General features: G+C 52.9%; 2 protein-coding genes across 2 annotated transcripts in view; both read left to right on the top strand.

Moving 5' to 3' along the window:
* Window positions 1–22,333, top strand: part of MED27 (mediator complex subunit 27) — a 259,915-nt gene that overhangs the window by 211,360 nt on the left and 26,222 nt on the right. The gene's annotated exons all lie outside the window — the stretch shown is intronic.
* RAPGEF1 (Rap guanine nucleotide exchange factor 1) overlaps window positions 245–22,333 on the top strand; it is a 232,168-nt gene continuing 210,079 nt past the window's right edge. The window contains exon 1 of the mRNA XM_033858921.2: window positions 245–426. The gene's annotated coding sequence lies outside the window, so the exon portion shown is untranslated. The remainder of the gene's footprint in view (window positions 427–22,333) is intronic.

The raw sequence follows: 22,333 nt of genomic DNA, 5'->3' as shown, positions 1-22,333 counted from the left end.
TGCCAGCCCTCTGCCACCCCCAGCCCTAGAGGTGGAGAGAGAGAAGTCAGCGTCTGTTTCAGCCACAGTTACATGTGTCTTCCATCCCTCACAGCCTAATCCGGTCCTAACACACCCCCTTACTGGCTTTCTTGGCCTTGACTGCGTGGGAAACATTCTGTTTGTTCATGGACATCTTTGATCAGTGTCTGACTGTTACCCTGATAGATTGTAAGCACGTCAGTAGGTATATATTAGGAACCTAGGATTTTCTTTTTTCATGGCCTTGTTTCATGGTTAACTGTGCGGATCAAGAAGATTAACTGCAGATCTTTCTCATGCCATGAAGCCCGGGGTCCAGACTGAGGACCTTGCCATGCCTTAAGTGGGACTAAAATATCGGGTGCTGAGGGCCAGGTGGAGAGCTGAATACGTGGATATGGTCAGGTAGGCTTTGTTTTCTGTCTGGATAAAGTTTACCTTTTCTGTACTATACAGCATGAATAGCATCATGACTTAAATGTCAGTGTTTACATGACTAATTCCGTGTCCTTTTAACATTCTGGCGCATTACATTTTCCCCCTTCCGTTGCGGGGGGGGACGGCTTATGCTCCGCCTTTGTCGGTCTCCCCTTCTCTTGCATTGCACTCAAGGTCAATGTCTTGTTTTGACGCGAGACATCGTTTTGATTCGGGCTGAACGTATTCTGACTTCAGGACATGGCCAGAGTCTGCTGTTTGCCTTCCCCAGTAGCCACACTTCCATTCTTCCCTTCCTAATAAGGCTCCCAATTTGAGCCTGGAATAAAGACTTCATATCCCAGCTCCTTTACAGTTAAATAACCATTGAGATGTGACTCAGATGATGTCCAGCTGCTGGAGGGGGTTCTTAAGTGGGGGACAAGGGGAGGGAGGCCTTTTCTGCCCCTTCTTTCTTCCTGATGGTGGAAGTGTGGACATGATGGCTGGCCTCAGGCAGCCAAGCTGGACCATGAGGTAGAAGCCACGTGCTGAGGATGCCACAGCAGCAGGATAGAAGGAGCCTGGCTCTCTGGTAACTTTGACATCCACCCCTGCTCTTCTTTTATGTAGGAGAAGAGACTAGAATGTCTTGTTTAAGGCACCATTGTTCTGGATGTACTTTCACTTACGGCTGAGTTTGATCCTATGGGCACAAGGACAACTGGTGAAGTTGGGTTTTTAAAACAATCCTCAGTAGGAGCCTGTTTTCCTCTTTCTCTCTCACCTTACTGGGGAGCTAATTGAGAGTTCCAATTAATTGCCGTTTTCGTTTTTGTTTTGGGGGGGGGTATGCGGGCCTCTCACTGTTGTGGCCCCTCCCATTGCAGAGCGCAGGCTCCGGGCGCTCAGGCTCAGCGGCCATGGCTCACGGGCCCAGCCGCTCCGCGGCACGCGGGATCTTCCCGGACCGGGGCACGAGCCCACGTCCCCTGCATCGGCAGGCGGACTGTCAACCACTGTGCCACCAAGGAAGCCCGAGAATTTCATTTTTTTAAAATAATTTTTGAATTTTATTTTATTTATTTTTTTATACAGCAGGTTCTTATTAGTCATCAATTTTCTTTTTTTTTAATTGTAGAATTACATTTATTTTTTTGTGCAGGTTCTTATTAGTTATCCTTCTTTTTTGGGGGGTACGCGGCCCTCTCACTGCTGTGGCCTCTCCCACCGCGGAGCACAGGCTCCGACGCGCAGGCTCAGCGGCCATGGCTCACGGGCCCAGCCGCTCCGCGGCATGTGGGATCTTCCCGGACCCGGGCACGAGCCCGCGCCCCCAGCATCGGCAGGCAGACTCCCAACCACTGCGCCACCAGGGAAGCCCCCATTGCCGTTTTTTGTTCCTGAATGTGGTGTTTGTCACAGCGACACCCACACCCAAGGCCCTGCCAGTGCTGAGAGCTCTCCTTCTCCTGTGGCACGTTGGCTGCCTTTCTCAAGATCGTTAACACCCCTGTTGCCTCTTTGGAGACCCACACGATTTCGGTTTCTGCTGGTGTTTAACACTGCTAAAGGTTATGGAATCCATCTTTAGTTAAGAAAAGCCACTTAATTAGCATGTCTTGGCCTCGTGAAGATGAAGTGGCTGCACACACGTGTTCTGAGTTGCAGCAGCCCCGCGGCGCCCCATCTCCTCCTCTCCGATTTAATCTCTTGGCCAGTGTTGGACACATAGAACAGGCTGGGTCTTTCATTCTCTCCTCCCAGGCCCCCGGCCCCTCGTGCATTTTTCATGTCGACTCACTACTCCTGCAACTCCCTCTGCCCTGTAAACGGTATCGATCAGCTGATGAAGCCTTCAGGTAACAGCAGACCACTGATTTTCCAACTCCGGGTCCTCGCTTCTCTTCCTCACCTGGTACCGTGTTCCCCGCTTACATTTCGCCACTAGCAGAGGATTTCTCCACATCCTGCCCACCACTGGCCTCTATCTGGCCCTGCCCTTGTTTTGCGGGTGTTTTGGATAATCAAGAAGATGAGCTTAAAAGAAACCACGTCCGCGATTTAGATGCCACTCGGGCCCCAGTTCCTCGCCAGATGGGCACCTCCACAGGGCTTCTTAAGGGTGCTTGCCTGCATGGCGGCAAACCACCACAGAGCAAGAGACCGAGAGAGAGCAAGCAGGAACTCGCAGCGCCTCTTATGACCTAGCCTCCCGTGCCATCTCTTCCGCTTGTTTTCTCTTTGTTAGAAGTGAGTCACTAAGGGAAGCGGAATTAGGCTCCAGCATCGGAGGACATGCCGCACACTCTGTGGACATATTCAAATTATCACACTGTGCCCTCTGGACACAAGTGGACATGCAGACATACTCCCCCCTGCAAAAAGGTCTCAGCCCGTCACAGCGTTGGCTCCAAGTCCTGGTCTCGTCATCCAGGTCGGAGGGAGCTCCTCACGATAGTTCCTTAAGTGCAGCTCCCGGAGTTCACCTCCTTTCCACCTGGAGACCTGCGAGCTAAGAACCAAGTGATCTGCCCCCACAGACCCGGGTCAGGCATGGGAGAAAACACCTCCCTCGTCCCTAGCTCCTGGGGCAGCGCTGGGCACCGGGGGTGCCTTCACTCCCTAGACAGTGAGTGAGTGAATGAATGAATGAGCGGTCTGAAGCCCCGAGACAAAGCGGCATGGCTGTCCCTGCCTGTCATCCACATCCCAGCCCAGAAGTCACCTCCACACCTGTCACTCAGCTTACGTGCTTCACTGCCCGTGTCAATCCCCAGGATTGCTCTCTGCTCACTTCCTGCTGACTTTCTCTCCCGACTGGCGGGTGCCCCCACCCCAGGGGCAGGGACCCGGATCCTCTTGTTCACTCTGCGTCGCCTGCACCTAGAACAGGGCCTGGCAAACAGTAACGCTCAGTAAACGTTTGTGGAGTGAAGGAAGGGAGCAGTCAATACTCAGGTGCTGGGCGGGGCGGCCTGACATGTGGTCCCGGGTGCTGGAGAAATCAGAGTGGGGATTGCACAGCAGATCACATGGCATCAGCGTCCGTTTTCTGGGGGCTGATGATGGAATATATCCTGTTCTTAGGAGACACGGTCTGACGTATTGAGGGGAGCAGGTTAGAATGTCTTCAGCTCACCTTCGAGTGGCTCACGAAAACGCATGTATGCGACACCCCAGCCCCCCTCGTGCAGGACCTCACAGCAGTGTCCTGTGTCCCCCTGGAGTGAAAGGCAGGGACTGAGTCCTGTGTGTCCCAGCGCCTCATCCGGAGACTTACTGACTGAATGAGGGAGCCCTGAGCTCCCCTCTCACTCTAGCCTGAGCGTCCACCCTGTAAAGTCCCCCATTTGTCCCCTTGCTCCTCTGGCGGGTGACTGGTACCAGGCGTGGAGGGATTCAGACAGGGACAAAGAGTTTGTTCCTGAGCGTGGCCTTGAGTGATGTGGTCCGTGTGGACCCAAGCAGGTGCTGCCCAGCTCCCTGGAGAGGCCCAAGGGGGCCAGCATCTCCGCCTTGAGCTAATTCTCCCCCAGGGGCAGCCGGAGCCGTCGCTGCCCTCCAGCTCCACGGATGGTTCTCTGACCGTCACCGAGCAAAATCCTTCACAACCGATTTCAAGGGGTTAATGGGAGGGCTGAGTGGAATTTGCTTAAAACCTCAGCCCCACTTAAAATAGCTTTTTAAGGCATTTAGCGGCGAAGTCCTTTGATTTCCCCATCCACATCCTTTCTCGCTGTTATTAAATACCAAGATATTCTGGTCCGAGTTCCGACTCCCCCAAGCCCTGATTCATGCAGTTGTACATGCCGAGGAGTATGAGACATTGTCACCTGCCACCCGTGAACTTGGATGGGCGGTGACACAGGCAAGCGTGCCGGCAGGCGGCTGGCATTTGGGCTTAGAACAGCTCGGTCTGCAGGCGTGGCCAGCACCCCAAGTTAAAACATCAGAAGCCACGCATGTGACCAGTGACGGCACCCCCTGTTGAAATCACTTCTTGGATTTTCTTGTTCTTACCTCGATTTACATGCATTTCTAAATGCTGGCTCCTGGGCCTTTGAGAGTCTCCGCCACTTTGAGGGCAGGTGCTCCAAGCCCCTCTCCCAGACAGGACTTTCTGCCTGCTCTTTGGACATTTCACTTGGTTTTGGCCACTGGTTTTTCATTTCCACCCAATTTTGAACGTATCTGCTTGTCTTTCAACCTGATATTTGGGTTGGGATAGGCATGATGATGAGGCTGATGGTGGTGGTGGTGGTGGTGGTGATGATGTAACAGGACCAATAGGACACTCAGGGAGGCTCGCCGTGTGCCTAGCGTGGTGCAAAGCCCGACTGTGGCTTGGGTTCTGGAAGCAGGATCTGAGATGGATGCAAGATGTTTATTAGCATCAGCACCTGCGAAGGGGAGAGAGCAGAAGCAGGATTGGGCGGAGGGAGTGGCGGAATGGTGACACTGGCCCTGTGAGGACTCAGCTAGCCCGGGGGGAGCTCAGACGAGCACTGTCTTTCCAAGGGTCCCACACTGGTCCCAAACAACCAGACCTATACGCCTGCCTCTCTCAGTCACTGGATGCCGACTGTCCCCAAGAACACAGCCTGGGGTGGAGAGGTAGACCTCTGCAGACCAGGCCCCCCCTGAAGGAGCTGAGAGCCGGGCCCTTCTGGTGACCACACTGCAGCAGCTGGGCAGCAGGTCCTTCCTGAAGATGACACGGGCAGCGCCTTTCCATGTCCGCCACAGGCCCTTTGTCTGCGTGATCCAACTTTGCCATCAGAACAGAACCCTGAGGTGCTTTTGCAGATGAGGCAGCAGGCTCAGAGAGGTTAAGTCACTTGCCCAAGGTCACACAGCTCGCATGCTGCCGGACATCTTCCTGGCTGCAGGGCCCAAGTTCATAACCATCATCGCACTGCCTCTCAGGCTGAGTAGTAGGATTTTAAAGATGAAATTGAGGGGAGCAGACACCATGCTCTGTCTGACCGCCCGGCTCCCTCCTGGGAAAGGGCTTATTGTATTCTGGGTTTCCCTTTCCACAGGGTGGCCAGCCGGTGATTCCACCTTTCTTCCTGTGCCACGGCTTCATTCGACAGTGAAGCTGGGATCCTGGCTCCTCCCTGCCAGGGTGACTTCTAGGACAGATGGCACATGGGTCTTTATCTTCTCTCTTGGTTCCAGACCTTGAGAAGGAGTGAAAGGCAGTCATTCAGGCCCTCCTTGGTACCAAGATGTGGGGTTTGCTGCGACCACTGGGAAACATGAGGCCAAAACCATGAGAAACGATCCTGAGACGAAACCCCCAGGGCAGCCGGGGCAGGCAGCACGTTGCAGGCTCTTCTCCTGCCCCTCCAGATAACCGGCTGCTTATCTCAGCGTGTGTATTGTTCTAGTGATGGAAGGAGGTTGTGTCTGGGGAGAAGGGTGTCACGTAAAACTTGGTCCGAGTTGCCCCTCTGGCCTGGGCTGTGGTGAGCCCAGTAGTTGCCTGGGAGCCCGAGTTCACCCATCCTGCTCGGGGTTCCCAGCATGTGAGTCCTAGAAGGACGCCAGCTCTTCCTGTCACCTCCCGCCCCCTCTTCCCCACCTCCCGCCCCACTAACTGCTGGGCCAGCCATGGGCCTGGCTCAACCAGTTGGAGGCTTCGGATTCTGGGAGAACGGAGCGAAGATTCAGGGACAGTTCAGGGCCCATCCGGTGGCCTTGGTGCCAGCCCGGGTGCCGGCAGCAGCAGCCGCCTGCCCAGCTGTGGTTCCGGCTGCGCCGCCAGCCTCGGCTCCTGTCGTTCTCATTGATTCTGGAAGCTTCCAACATCCCTCCATTCCCATGCTTTCCTGTATGAGATGCCTAAGTCCATTTAGCTCTTGCAACCAGGAGCCCTGCTGTCTGAAAGCAGAAGCGTCGCAGCGTCTGCCAGCACCCCCAGAAGGCACTGGGCGCACGCGCCTGGAATCCTCTAAGCTCAGCGGCTCGCGGTAGTAAGTTCCCTCTTGAGAGAGGCAAACAAGCACAGTCGGAGGCCTCCTTGACCCGAAAGATACCTCGATTTTGTGCAGATTCAACAGACGTGTTAGATAAAAGTCAGCTGCCGCTGTTGTTCTGTTGTTACTGTTGGTCGTGGCCATGACAGTAATTTGGGATCCGTTTAAAGCAAAGCACTTGGATTCTTAGCCCAGCCCCATGTTTGGTTTCCAGGCTGAAAATGAAACATCCTTCAGAGGGAAAGCAAAGGGTAGGTCTGTCCTTGGCAAAATCAGCCTCATTTTACGCAGTGAGCTGGGACAGCGCTCCAGTGAGTTCGGACTGGCTCCAACCCAAACGCCAGAGGACCCAGGCTTTTGAGACGTGTGGACGTGCCGTTTGCTTAAAGGAGAGAAAGTGGGGGGAATAGGAAGTGAAATTCCAGATCTGTTTTGGCCCCCAGATCATTAGTTGTAATAAAAGCCGGAATTTTTCATACAGGGAGGGGGATGGTGAGGGGGAGAGCAGCGATACGACCTCTGAGGTCTCAGGTCGAGGGTGCGAAGGAAGTGAGACACAGAGTCACCGGGGCCTGACAACTTCCAGTGAGGTGTCATCACCAGAAGTTCCATCCATGGGGAACTAGAAGTGGGGGGCAGGCACCCCAAAGCTGTACCTGTCCTTCCTTCCCAAGCTCAGCTCCAGCCTGGGTCAGGGCAGGATCCCAGGCTCGGCTGCCCACCAGCTTCCCCCTTCCCTCTCTAGGGGGACCTTCCCCCTGCCCACAGTCTCACTGCCCAGATAAGGGACTTGCCCCAGGTCACAAGCTATAAGGTAGAGGAGGTACGGTTTCACCCCAGAGCTGTGCGCACCAAAGCTTTGCCACTTCTGGGGCCTGGGCCCTTCCCTCCAGATGCATGCAGTCCAGTGGGGGTCACAAGGCCCTCAGGAAAGAACAGACAAAGGCTATGGGGAATTGAGAAAAGGGTCCTGGGTATCAAGGAGGGCTTCCTGGAGGTGGTGGCGTTTGAAATGAGCCTGGAAGGACAGGTGGATTTTGAGCAAGAGGTGCTGGGGTTGTGAACATCTGTGGGAAACCTGCAGGCTGGTCCAGAAAACTGGACAGGAGCTGCCATCACTGAGAGCCTGGCTCACCCAGTACCTCCTACCAGAGGCCGAGTCCCGCAGCTGGAATTCAAAAAGCCCTGCCTTCCCCCTACCCTAGGAGAGAGGTAGGGTAGCAGTGAAGCCCAGTGTCCAGGGCCCCGTAGAGTAGGGAGGCCATCTGAATCGGGGATCCATGGACCCCAGGGGTCTCTCCCAGCTCCAGGGCCCCATGACAAGCAAGTTGACTTCATTGGCAAACTTGCACCAGATGGGGGGGCAGGTCTACAGCCTCCATCAAAGGGGGCCAGGACCCAGAAGGTTCTACAACGCTGGGATGAGAGAAGGGCCCCAGACACTTTGGAGCATCTCCCACTAAAGAGAAAACACAGCTATTGAGCAGAAAGGTTCACTCTCACACTTAGGAAAGCTGGAGGTCGGGAATTGCGAATCCCTTAGTCACCAAGCACTTTCACATGGTCTTCAGAAGCTCTGGGAGGGGACACCACCCCCAGCAGCAGGGGCTCTTCAAGCCTGCGTGGGGCTTCTCCCCTCTTTCCAGAGGAGCCTTGGCCGCGATGAACAACAGGCCCTCTCAGGCCTGACACAACCTTTCTTCCCATAAAATTTCTGGCTGAAAATACCTTCATCTTTAAGGCCTGCCTCTCCCAGTGGAGCCAGGCTCCCTCTGACAAGTCTGCCAGCTGCGTGGTTAGTTTGTATCGATTCTGCTCTGTGCAGGGAGAGGGTGGGGGGCGGGGGGGCGGCACCATTCATCTGCCCCCAGGCCAGTGGGCCAGCGATGGGGAGGGTCAGTCTGGCAGGACTGGAAATCTTCGGTGACCAAAGGCTGCTCACACCTGCCAGGGGGACAGAACAAGCTGAGGGGAAGAAGAGGGCCGCCCGGCCCAGGGGCTTGGGAAGAAGGGTGGTCCAGAGCCCCCAGGGACCGGGTAGAGGACCCACAGCTCACCTCCCCCAGGGGACAAGAGCTCTCAATGTCAAAATGTGGACAGAGGACAAAATACCCACGATGGGCTGAGGCTGTCACACAAGGACTAAAGTATTAGGACTACAGGAGCTCCAGGCGGTTTACCTTTAGCCTAAAGTCGCCTCCTCCTCGTCTGCCCATCCAGCCGGACTTCAGCCTCCTGGGATGCATTGAATTATTGGTCCCGATTCCTCCCCTCCCTACAGCAGTGTGTCCTCACCCCTTGCTGTGGCCTCCCAGTGGGCAAAGTGCACTTCCTCCACCCCTTGACCCTGGGCGTGGCCTTGGGACTGGCTTGAGCCCGTGAAGATAAGCAGATTCACCACAAGCAGTGGCTAGCGTTGTGCGCTCACAGCAGGGCTTGCCTCTTGCGCTCGGGTGACGCACCTCGCAAAGAGCTGCCCCAGAATGAATACGGACAGAGCAGACCTGGATCTACCCAGCAGCCAGGAGCAGAGTCGGCCAACGGAGCCAGCCCAGATCAGCCGGTCCGGAGCCGCTTCCTCGCTGTGCCCCTTACTACCTCTCCATCAGCTTGGGCAGGACATCCTGTGCCTCACCTGGAATGTGGGCCTAATAATAGCATCTCCCAGATTAGTTAAGGGAACACCAGCACCCGCACAAACCCCAAAACGTCAGTGATATAATAGAAATTTATTTCTCGTTCATAGTTCTAGTTATCTACCACTTTATTTAAAACAAAAAAACTACTTTGAAAACTGTGGCTTACGACAGCAACCATTTTATTAAACCTCATGACTTCGGGGGCCAGGGATTCAGGCAAAGCTTGGCTGGGGGAGTTTGTGTTCCATGTGGCATTGACTGAGATCACTGGTGGCTGAGCTTGTCTGGAGGGTTCAAGGTGGCTTCACTTGCCAGCCATCTGGTGCCTTGGCATAGACACCAGAAGCCTGGCCTCTACTGGTCCTCTCCCTCTCCCTGGGGTCTCTCCAGCAGGGTAGACCCTCTTCACACAGCAGCTCAGCCCCGAGAGCCTGTGCTCCAAGAAACAGGATTGGGGCCAGAAATAGACATGGTATCATTTCCACTGTATTCTGTTGGTTGAAGCAGTTAGCAGGCCCACTCATTTCAGGGGAGGGAACATAGACCCCTCCTTTCAATGGGAAAAGTTCGCAGAATGTGTGACCATCTTTAATCTACTACATTCGTGAAAAGTGCAGTCAGCAGCCAGGAAGAGCTCTGTTCCAAACAGTGACTCAGGGACCCAGACCAGGAGGGTCTCTGCTCCATACACTGACTCAGGGACCCAGGCTTAAAGGCACTCTGTCATTTTCTACATGTAGCTTCCAAGGTTGCCCTGGTGTCAACGTCCAGCTGGCAGATCCTGGCAAAGAGAAAGCAGGGAGTTGACACAGGAGGATTTTATGAGCCAGCCCTGGAAGTGGCATCTATCACTTCCACGCATGTTCCATGGCCTGAATTCAGCACATGGTTCCACCAAACTGCAAAGGAAGCTGGGAAATGTCCTCCGGCTATGTGCCTGGGAGGAAAGGGAGACAGGCTTGGCCAGCCCACTGGTCTCCCTCTCAAGGTTATATGAGGAGTAAATGGCCCAGTACATGGAAAGGGTGCCTGGCACCCTCTCAACAGCCCTGCACGGCCCTCCTCCACGCCTCTGAATGCATCACAACGTGTGCAGGATTCACATCGCTGGTTTGCATCACCCTGTGGTTTCCTTGGACATGGTGGTATCTGCCAACCCCCCCAGCATCTTCAAAGGGAAACATCTCCCTGTGCGTGGGCAGCTGTAGGTGTCCATGCCGTGTATCTCATGGCTCCCCCGCCCCGGCCATGCTGAGGGGACCAAGAGTGGCTAGGCCCTTACTGGTCACTGGCCCACAACGGGACCTGGTGTAAGAACCTTTGCCTAGATAGGCTGGACCAACCAGAGAGCCAAATTGAGAATGACGCAGGGAGAGAGGGTCACGAGGTGGAGCGAGGGCCTGGAAAGGGCCAGGAGCACGCTGGGACGATGAGGAATCAGAAACTGCGAGAAAGCAAAAACCCAGAGCTACAGAGAAAAGCTCTAGAGAAGACAGTAAAGAAGCAGGTGGGTAGCAGGAGCTCTGATGAGATGCAGGATGAGAAGCAGAGACCAGGAGACACACCTGAGACATGCTCAAAGCAGCTCGGCGTGAGGACCCGGCTCCCGTCTCTGAGAAGCCGTCTTACATCCTGCCTTACATCCTTACACGGAGCCCCAAAAGATCCCTTGGTCTTTACTAATGAGCACAGTGAACAGGGTATGGTTGTGGCTGGAGGCAATCATCGTTCTGGGTCGGGGGTCAGCAAACTTTCTGTAAAGAGCCTGATCGTAAATATTGACAGCTTTGCTCGTCCCTGTTGAAGCTGCCATCATCGTGCAAAAGCAACCATGGACAATATGTGCTGTGGCTGTGTGCCAATAAAACTTTATAGACACTGAAATTGTACTTCATTACATTGTCACATGTCCAGAATACTATTTTTCTTTTAATTGTTTTTTTACTACTGTATTTAAAAATGTAAAGCAATTCTTAGCCACGAGCTATACAAAAACAGGCTTTGGGCTGGATTCGGCCCACGGACCATAGTTTGCTGACCCTGTTCTTGGTTCATAAGGGCCGAGGATGCCATTCTGTTTGGTCACCAACACCTGAAATGCCTTCCCGGGTCTGCGGAGGCCTCCCCCTTCCACTGTCAAAGCTGACCACGGCGGATGTGCCCCAGACTCAGCCCATCAGTGGCACCCACCCCGACCTTGACCAGAGGCGAGCGGTGAGGACCTTGCGGAATCAGTCCTGGTGACGGGTGATGGCTCCCTGGGCGCAGTGGTAGTCAGAGCCCCCACGGCACCTTGTGCCCAGCGGCAGTGCGGCGTCTTCACTAACCCATCCTGTTGGCTTTGGTTCTTCCCTCCTGGCTTCCGGGGCTCTGAGCTGGGTCCTCAGCCTCTTCTGGAGAGTCTGTGAGCCCTGCACCCTTCTAATGAATCCCTGTTCTGCTTAAATCAGCTAGAAACGAGTTCTATTGCTTACAAATAAGAACACTGTTAGTTGTTGGAATTTCTCTTCGTGATTTTCTCTAGTGAATTCCCAGGGCAATAAAACGTGCTATAACGTTCTTTTTTAATAAGTTTTTTTTAAGTTATTATGTAAATAATACATGTTCATTATTTTTAAAGGCAAGAAATAGAAAATATCACAAAGAAGAAATAAAAATTCCTCGTAAGCATGACACTCAGAAAGCAGCACAGTTACTGTGGGGATGCAAACCCTTCCAGATACAGATACAGATTTTTTTCTTAACAAATACCAGGTTATACTACTATAGGCCATAGTGTAACTGGCTCTTTTACTCACGAGCCTCTTGTGAGCATCTTTAAACATTAATAAGCATACGTTTCTGTCTTTTCAAATACCTAGTGTTCCATCACATGCGTGCCCCCCAGTTCACTCCACCAATCCCCCATTAGTGGACACATAGGTTGTTTTCAGTTTTTCATTACTAGAGACAATGCTTGGATAAGATGATGTGGGCTGAATTATGTCCCCCCCCTCCCCAAATTCATGTGTTGAAATCCTAACCCTCAATACCTTAGGCTATTTGGAGACAGGGCCTTTAAAGAGGTAATTAGGTAAAATGAGGTCACATGGATGGGCTCTAATTCAATGCAAGTGCTGTCCTTGTAAAGGGGAGATTGGGACACAAACAACACAGGCTGATGGAGGACCATGTGAGGACACAGCAAGGAAGTGGCCGTCTGCAAGCCAAGGATAGAGGCCTCAGGAGGTACCAATCCTGCCCACACCTTGATCTTGGACTTCCGGCCTCCAGAACTGTGAGAAAATGAATTCGTGTTGTTAAAGCCACCCAGCCTATGGTTCTTTGTTGTGGTAGCCCTAGCACAAAATATAGTATCCTTTAAACCTTTGAGTACGTTTTCATTTTTTCTTAGGCTAGAATCACAAAGACAGGATTACTAAATCAAAGGGAGTACACTTTTTAAAGACTTTTCATTTTGAAATCATGATGACTCAGAGGAAGTTGCAGAAATAGCAGAGAGAGTCCTGTGTACCCTTCCCCCGAGATTCCCACAGTGGCGGCGCCTTACATAATTACACTACAATACCCAAACCAGGAAATGGGCTTCAGTACGACGCTGTTAAATAAACTACAGGCTTTATTCAGTATAGTGGCAGGTCTTGTATGTCTTTCCATAGATTGATTCCTCAGTATTTTATTTTTTATTGTATTGTAAATGTTACTTTCCATTTCATTTCTTTTTTGTTTGTTTCTGGAATAAGGAAAGTGAGTATTCTGACATCGTTTCCAGAATCTTGCTAAATTCACTTATGAATTCTGGTAGTTTGTTGTAAATTCTGTTGGAATTTCAGTGTATATGGTGATATCATCTATAACTGATGACAAGTGTGCACTTTTTTCCTTCACTCCTTATATATTATTTTTTTTCTTGCTTTACTGCCTTGTTAGAATTGCCAGTACAATGTAGAATAAAAGTGATAGTAATGGGAAACTTCGTTTCACTTCCAGTCTCAGGATTGGGGTTAGGGGAAGTGGAAGTTTCTGTAATCTACCATTAAGTATGCTGTTTGCTGTAGATTTTTAATATATATCATTTATCACGTTAAGGACGTCCCCTTCTATTTCTAGTTTGCTAAGAGCTTTCTTTTCGTGGGTGGTATCGAATTCCATCAAATCATTTTTTAGCATCAATGAAGATGATCATGTATTTTTTTCCTTTATTATATTATGATTGATTTTTGAACGTTACGCCAACCTTGCATTCCTAAAATAAATTCTACTTGGTTTTGATATTGTTTTATTTGATATGGTAATATTTTGTAAAGCATTTTTGCATCTATTTTCTTGAAAATAATTGATTCATAATATTCCTTCATTGTAATGTCCTTGTCAGGATTTAGTATTAAGGTTATGGAAGCCTCATAAAGTGACTTGGAAGTATCCCTTCTTTCTGTACTCTCTGGGAGATTTTGTGTAAAACTGGGGTTATTTCTTCCTTAAATGTTTAGTAGAGGGGGCTTCCCTGGTGGCGCAGTGGTTGAGAGTCCGCCTGCCGATGCAGGGGACGTGGGTTCGTGCCCCGGTCTGGGAAGATCCCGCATGCCGCGGAGTGGCTGGGCCCACGGACCATGGCTGCTGGGCCTGTGCGTCCGGAGCCTGTGCTCCGCAACGGGAGAGGCCACAACAGTGAGAGGCCCACGTACCGCAAAAAAAAAAAAAAAAAAATGTTTAGTAGAATTCACCAGTGAAGCCATATAGAAATTTCTTTGTCAGAGAGTTTTAATTTTGGATTTAATTTCTTTAATAGATAGGTATTTTTCTTGTGATAGTTTTGATAAGTTGTGTTTTTAAAATATTTTGTCTGTTTCATTCACTTTTCAAATGTATCTGCATAAAGCTCTTCCTGATCTCTTCCCCAAATCAGTTTCAACATTAGATCTCCACGTGATCACAATAGGTTTCTGTGCGATTATCAGTATTACTCCATAATACCCCTATCATAGCACTCACAAGTTATATCTGCATGGTCTGTGCATGTGTCTGTCTTTGTCCCCTTCTTCCCCCACACTGAGCTGTGAGCTGCCCCCTGCCTAGAGCAGGGACCAGATGGAACTCCCTGACTAGACAGGACACATCACAGGCACTGCTGAACTGGGGCCAAAGTGAATGATTGCACTTCAGCATTTCAGGGGCAGCCCCCCACTGCTGCTGAAGCAATTGACTGCTATTGAATGAGTCTCAGACGTCTTTGAAATGAAGCTTTCAAATGTTGTTTGCATTGAAATATCTAACGGCTCCCCAGGTCCACCGAGCCGGAGAAAGTCATTGATAGATTAGTCTGAATGAAGATTAATCAATAATTTATGCTGATGGTTTTCCTCCTGCAGCAGGGAGACCTGTTTTGATAGGATTTGACAGGGTCAGGCACACCTTGCTTTAATGAAACCTGATACAGAAAATTAAAAGGAAAAGAAAATGCCCAGCAACCCACCAACAATTGTTTACCCAAGATGGACTCAATCTACAACTGATGAAGAGGGCTGGAGAAGCAGATGGGGATGTGGACAAAAGTCCAGACTCAGCAGATGCTCCTGCGTGGCTGCCCCGTTGGAGCAACGGCAAATGTAAATACGCTTATTGGCATCTTCTCATAATGTGGCCTTTAGGAGGCAAGCCGTTTGCACACAGTGATGGATGACTTTGCTGGCAGGAGTGAACGCCACGTCTAGAAACCAATATCACTTAGTCCTCCCTTGGAGGAGCCAGAATGCTGAAATGGGCATCCTCAGGGCAGAGTCATCAAAAGGAACATGTAGAAATTGATGATCGTCTTCCCAGCAGAAGGGAGACAGTCCTGAAACCTGGTGGAGAAGCGTCATCAGCGTGAGCTTTGGGGTGGGACTTCCCAAGTTTTCTACCCTCCAAGCTCAGCAGGATCTCCTCGCTTTTTGTTTCATTCTGTTAGAGAGATCCCAGTGGAATCTTCCAGTTTTCAACCGTATCCTCCCTGTCCTCTGGACGTGGGTGTGAACCTTTGAGGAGGTAGGCCTAGGGTAAACTCAAGTAACTGTCCAATTCAGAATGGTATCTCCACCAGGGGACACTGAGGTTTGTTTCTCCATCAGGCTAGTCACCCAACGCCCTCTCCCCAGTGGACAGCTTCTCACTCAGGGGTCCTCGGTCCCACCGAACATTTGCTAGACATGGCCAGCCGTGTCTCAGAGCCTGAAGTGGATAAGCCCCAGGTGGCAAATGAGTAGCACACAGACCTGCCTTCTCACTGCCTTGTCCATGGCAGACATTACCAATCCATCCCTGCATGTTCTCTTGATGGAGAGGAAGTGGGAAGCCTGAAGCCCAGCCCTGCCCGCCCATGCAAACTAGAGGAAGTTCCAGGTAGACAGAGAAGGGCAGGAAGTGGAGAAATGCAGAGGAGAGGTAGGAGGGGAGCACATGTGTCCCCGTGCCCCCTCTCCAGACTTTGGCCCAAAGGGATGCTACATTGGTCCAGAGGAAAACTGGGAGCAGGGAGGTTTCTGTCCAAGTTCACATTTGAGACTCTGGGAGAAGATCACTTCCCAGGCTGCCCGCAGCCAACCTGGGAAACCTGGCCCCTGCAGCTTCCCTATGGCCTGGATGGCTTGCAGCGACCCCACATGCCTGGAAGCAGCTGACAGTCTGTGGGACCAGCTCGCAAAGCGGTGAGGATCCTGCAGCCGAGGCTGTGGTGGTTGATAAGAGGCCAGGGGTCACTTGGAGCACACGGTGGAGACACAGAGGGGCTGGGAAGGGGGACTGGGCCAGCCAAAGAGCAAGCACCCCAGGGCCCAGGCAAGAGGGACCACCGGGACATTACCTGAAGCCTCACCAGTAGTGCTCAGTCCTGAGGGCTCCTGGGCAGCCACTCCCAGCAGGGAGTGGCGAGGATGGAGCTGCTGTGCACCCACAGACCCCTGCCCTCAGCCGCCATCCCATTTCCTGCACCACAAGCAGCCAGGTTGGGAAGGAGTAGGGCCGTGTGGTACTCGGAAAGTTCGTTTGCCCAAAGCGACTGGTTGGTTGTTGGATGAGGTTGGGTCTATCCGACTGGAACTCCCGATTCCCACTCACGGAGTGAGCAGAGGAGAAGTGTCTCAGTTTCCGTACAGTGGGCAGAGGAGACCAAGTAGGAGGTCCCACCAGCAGCTCGCCCAGCTCCAGCTCCCAGGCAACTCGTGCAGCTGACCTTGCACATGTCCCTGGAGCCCCAGCTGGTGTCCCCGGGCTCAGACTCTGCGGTGGTCGGCAGGCTTCCAAGCACTGCTCGTCCTCTCCCGGCACAGCCCTGCTCGTTTCTGCAGGCCCAGCATCTGTCCCACCTTACTCGGAGGCAGCACTCCGAGGTGACTTTGGGAGCCCCCAACCCAGGCCAGACACACGTCTGCTGTCTTGGAAGGGCTGTCATTGGAGGCGCCCCCTTCCCCTGAACAAGGGATGGACACAAGACCCTCACCAAGCCAGCTGAGCCCCGCTCCCTGGGATGCTGAGCCCTGAGCTGAGCTGAGTGATCCGAAGGCTGGACGCCGGCTGGAGCCTCTTCTCCCTCAGAGCCAAGAAGAGCCTGGCCTCGCTCCTGTTCCCCTCGCCCCCGAGCTGCCTCCCACCTGCCCTTTCCGCCACCGACTTCTTCACCTTTGCTTTGTAGTTTTCAGTTTAATTTTTCTTATTGTAGCAAAATATACATAACATGAGATTTTTAACCATTTTTTTAATTTTTTTAAATTTTTTAATTTTATTTATTCATTTTTGGCTGTGTTGGGTCTTCGTTGCTGCGTGTGGGCTTTCTCTGGTTGCAGTGAGCAGGGGCTACTATTCATTGCAGCGCGTGGGCTTCTCATTGCGGTGGCTTCTCTTGTTGCAGAGCACGGGCTCTAGGCACATGGGTTTCAGTAGTTGTGGCACGTGGGCTTCAGTAGTTGTGGCTCACGGGCTCTAGAGCACAGGCTCAGTAGTTATGGCGCACGGGCTTAGTTGCTCTGTGGCATGTGGGATCTTCCTGGACCAGGGCTCGAACCCGTGTCCCCTGCATTGGCAGGAGAATTCTTAATCACTGTACCACCAGGGAAGCCCAATTTTAACCATTTTTAAGTGCACAGTTCAGTGGCATTAAGTACATTCATGGTGCTGTGCAAGCGTCACCACGATACATCCACAGAACTTTCCATCTTCCCAAACTGAAACTCTGCCCCCATGAAACACTAATTCCCCATCCCCCTCCCCCAGCCCCTGCACCCACCATTCTACTTCCTGTCTCTGAGAATTGGGCCACTCTCGATACCCCACATCAGTGAAATCACACAGTATTTGTCCTTTTGTGTCTGGCTTATTTCACTTACATAATGTCTTTAAGGTTCATCCACGTTGCAGCTTGTGTTGGGATTTCCTTCCTCTTTAAGACTGAGTAACATTCCGTTGTGTGGACGGACCACGTTTTGTTTATCTGTCATCCGTCAAGGGACATTTACGTCGTGTCCGCCTCTTGGCTGTTGTGAATAATGCTGCTGTGAACACGGGTGGACAAACATCTGTTCAAGTCCCTGTTTTCGATTCTTTTGAGAATATACCCAGGATGGAAGGACTGGATCAAGTGGCAATTCTATGTTTAATTTTTTGACGGCCCCTCCACAGCGGCTGCACCATTTTACATTCCCACCAGCAGCGCACAAGGGTCCGTAGCTGTCCACACCCTCACCATACCTGCTGTATTCTGGCTTTTTGATCATTGCCGTCCTGGTGGGTGTGAGACGTTTACTGCTGCTTTTGATTCTGGGAGCCCCATTTCCTTCCACAAATCCTTCTTTATTCTTCCTGATATTAGCCAGAGTCACTTTCTATTGCTTAGATCCCAATAACCCTGACTGATCCAGGAGGGGAGACTGTCACGTGTGTCCGAACCACGGGGCCACGAGAAGCTCATGGAGCCAGCCCCCTCTCCGCTGCAGTAGGACCTCTTGTGGGCAGGGCCCTGGGGGAGCGGGGAGGGGCTCCGCCCATGCTCTGAGGGCTCCCCTGCTCGACAGGAGTACAAGGCTATTTGGAGGATGAGCTGTGCGCCTGGAAAGCACACCCCCCACTCCCTTCAATCTGAATATCCAGGGTTGGGAACCTGAATGTACAGTAGCGTTGAGAACCACGGACCACAAAGAGGCTGCAGCGGCTGGCCCGGAGGGTGTGGCTGAGGGCGGGCAGACGAGGCTGGGGGATGGGCACAGGTAGAAGCAGCATCCCAGATGATGCCCCCACAGACGACGGAGCACAGAGGGGGCCGGAGCACGGCTGGGCAGCCCAGAACGAGAGAAGGTAGTCCCCAGGTCACCCAGACGCCGACCGTGACCCAGCCGCCACTCCCTGGCCTGGGTCTCCGGGAAAGTCACTTCCTCTGAGTTTCACAGCCCTCGTCTGCTAAGTGATAATGAAACATCCCGTCCCAGCCAGAGCAGCTGGAACCTGGGCGCGGTGGGCTGCCGCCGGGAGCTAGGCCAGCAGCGGCTCCCAGAGGTCTCAGGACCTTTCGGGGTCCTGAGACTCCGTCCCAGGCGGGGCTTGGGGCCCAGCTGTGCCCTGAGAGGAGGAGGCCACGGCAACCGTCTGGCCCAGGCGGCTCTGGCCCTGTTGTACCTTGTGCTGCTGTGTCTCCCGCTGAAGTGGGTTGAATGGTGGCCGCCCCCCGCCACAAAGACGTGTCCACCCGGAACCTCAGCTCAACCTTATTTGGAATAAGAGTCTTTCCAGCTGTAATTAAAGTAAGGATCTTGAGATCATCGTGAATTAGGGTGGGCCCTAAATCCAGTGACAGGTGTTCTTATAGAAAGGAGAGACACAGATACAGAAACACAAAGGAGAACACAGCGTGTGAAGATGGAAGCAGAGACCGCAGCGATGTGTCCACAAACCAAGGAAGGCTGGGGCGTGCCGGAGCCTCCAGACGCTAGGGGAGGGGAAGCAACAGATTCTCCCTCGGAGCCTCCGTCTGCTGACACTTTGGACGCTGGCCTCCTGAGCTGTGAGAAGGTACATTTCTGTCGTCTTGAGCCACACGGTCTGTGGGCGTCTGTTACGGATACATCGCCCTCCCAGGTCCATCTCCAGCTTCTCTGAGGGCAGGGGTGCCCAGTGGCCACCCACCCACCTCCACTCCCGTGCTCTGGCTCTGCCCTGCCCTCCGCTTATCCAGCTGTTGAGGCCTGGACGGAGCAACTCAGAACCTCCCGTGCAGGAGCCAGACCACCCGCCACTGGAACGGGGGCATGGGCTGGGAGTGGCCGTCTCGTCAGCTCCACAGGAAGCTTGTGATGTGTCTGAAACTATCCCCACCCAAGGTGACCATCTCATGACAAACCTGGCGCTGGTGTCAATTATTCACAAGGAGCATCTTGGAACGCGCTCAAAACACACGGGCCAGGGTATTTTGTCGTTACCCCCTTCCCTGCCTTTAAAGACATTTGTCAGATCTGCGCCTGGCAGAGAAAAAGAGAGACGGGGCATTGGAGAGGGGCGGGGAGCAGAGCGCCCAGGGCTCCGCCAGCACGGGCAAAGGGCTCACACGGCAGCCCCTCGGCGGGCCTTGAAAGCCACGTCGCCGCTTCTCCGCACAGAGAGAGCTGTCGGCCAGCCACCGGGGCCTTTGATTCCTCTCTGACAGGGTGCTGACAGATGGATCTGGCGCCCGTGCATAATTCACGAGCCCCTGAGCAGCTGTGAATTCTGAGCAGACCTCGTCCACCGCGAAGCTGGGCTGGAGCGAAGGGTTTGGGGAGTGGGTATGGGTAGGGAGACGGGACCCGCCCCTGCCTGTCCCTCTGCTGGTCCCCCCACTGCTGTCGCCCCCACATGCTTCTCCAGGAGGTGGAGAAGAGCTAAAGCGAGGTTCTGGGGCTGGGAGAGAGTGGTCCTCGGAAAAGCGGTCCAGGGTCTGCCGTCTCAGAGACAAGGGCCACGGGGCACAGCCCGCTCCCTCCGTGTCAGCCTGACCGCGCCCTTCCAGAGGGCCTACGGAGTCAGGGCTGCAGGACCTCTCCGTCCTGCAGACCCACGAGCTGGATGACCTTGGACAGGTCACAGGCTGCCTGAGCCCCGCCCTCTCCCCGTAGCATCCCAGTGGCAATGTGGGGTGAGGCGCTCTCCCTGCAGGGCGAGCACCCTGGGCCATCGCTGTTAGGGCTGATGGATTCTTCTAGCTCATCCCGTCTTTTCCACTTGGCTCCCCGGGGGTGACGGCGCCACTTCCTGGGGTCTGGCCACAGACAGGCTTTAAGGACCCAGTTCACACGCGGATCAGGATCCAAACCAAACAGGAACAGAGCCACAGCAGGCGAAGGAGGCCTCTGCAAGCGCAGTGGCAAGGAACCTAGAGGCAGGGCTTCCCAAGCCCAGTGAACCGTCAGACCACCTGGAATTTTTACCGTGCAGCACCCGGGCCCCTTAGGGATTCCGAGTCAGAGGTCTGGGTGGCCGGGAATCCACGCGGGCCTCCCAGTCATGACCCCGGTGGCCGCTGCCCGGCCAGAAACGGCTTCCTCAGAAGAGGCCCCGGCACAGAGTTCCCCAGAGTATTTTCCAATTGGAGTATGGCTTGCGGTGTTTTTGCAGAACAAGTAGGTTGTCCTTATTTTTCCAATAGTTCCGTTTGGTTGAGGACATTGATATTGTTTTCCCCCTCATCGTATTTATTGTTAATAGAATTTTTTTCCGAATCACAAAAGGAATATGTACATAAATGTTTCTTTTATTTTTCTCCATGCTTTTCTGTATCTGACATTTTTCACATTAAAAAAGCAATATATAGCCCATGCCCAAAAAAAGTGGGACATAGAAAAGCAGAAAGAGAGCTATCTCCCACAGTCCCTTCACCCGGAGGTGACGGCCATGAATGAGCGGGTCGGTCTGTGGCTTTCCAGGACTGTGACCGTGTGAACACAGAGACATCCTATTTTAGTGTATTCCTTTTTTTTTTTTTTTTTACTGTGGTAAACTATACGTAGCACAAAATTTACCATTCTAACCATTTTTAAGTGTACAGTTCAGGGGCATTAAGTCCATTCACATTGCTGTGCAGCCGTCACCACCATCCATCTCCAGACCTTTTCATCTCCCGAAACTGTAACTCTGCCCCATTGAACGCTAATTCCCAGCTTCCCCTCCCCCAGCCCCTGACAACCACCATTCTACTTCCTGTCTGTATGGATTCGATTTCTCTGGGGACCTCATACACGTGGAATCATACGGTGTTTGTCCTTCTGTGTCTGGCTTGTTTCGCGTAGCAACATATCCTCCAGGTTCATCCAAGCTGTAGCATGAGTCAGGATTTCCTTACTTTTTAATGCTGAGACATCCTATTTATGAAATGAAATTATGTCGTGTGGTACAGACTGCTCTGTACCCACTTCTATTTCGCACAGCGTTAGATTGCAAACATTCTCCCAGCAGGGACACCCTCCTGGAAGCAGCGCTGGCCCAGGAGCAGCAAGCTCTGACCCTCTGGGTCGGTGGGTCCTCAAGACCACCCCCAGGACTGGCGATTCACTGCAAGGCTGGCAGGGCTCAGCATACAGTTGTATCACAGCTATGACTTATTACAGCAAAAGGACACAAAGCAAAATCAGCAAAGGGGAAGGCGGATGGGACAAAATCCAGGGGAAGCCAGGTGCGGGCTCCCAAGAGTCTTCTCCCAGTGGAGTCAGGCAGGATACTCTTGTAGTGTTGTCCCCCAGGGAAGCTCCTTAGAGACTCAGCACCCAGGGCTTTTATTGGCAGCTGGTCACGTAGCCACCTTCTGCCCAGCACGTGCCAGAAGTGCAGATTCCCCGGGACTTCCCTGGTGGTCCAGCGGTTAAGACTCCACACTCCCAGTGCAGGGGGCCCGGGTTCGATCCCTACTCGGGGAACTAGATCCCACATGTTGGTGCAAACCACATGGTTTGCACCAACAATTTGGGCACAGTGAGCCACTCTTATATATTAGGGAGTGGTGGGCCCTCTCCCAAGATCCAAGTTCCCAGATGCCAGTCCAAGGCCCGCCCTGCATGCAGGCCTTTCAAAGGGTAGCTGTCTCAGGCCTGCTACCTCTTTCCTGCACACACACCAAAGTCTAGGGTTTTTAAAGTCCAAGATTTAAAACAAAATTGAAGACCATTTGGCCATGATGGGCCCCTCTCCCACAGGCCGACTCAGCTGGGGCAGAACAGCTGTATCTTTAGGGCAGGTGGGCAAGGTTTAGAATTGCCATTATTGGGCTTCCCTGGTGGCGCAGTG

The sequence above is a fragment of the Tursiops truncatus genome, chromosome 6 (genome assembly GCF_011762595.2).
Source record: "Tursiops truncatus isolate mTurTru1 chromosome 6, mTurTru1.mat.Y, whole genome shotgun sequence".
Classification (NCBI taxonomy): domain Eukaryota; kingdom Metazoa; phylum Chordata; class Mammalia; order Artiodactyla; family Delphinidae; genus Tursiops; species Tursiops truncatus.
The sequence above is the reverse complement of the archived record's forward strand: the minus strand, read 5'-3'. Positions and strand labels throughout refer to the sequence as shown.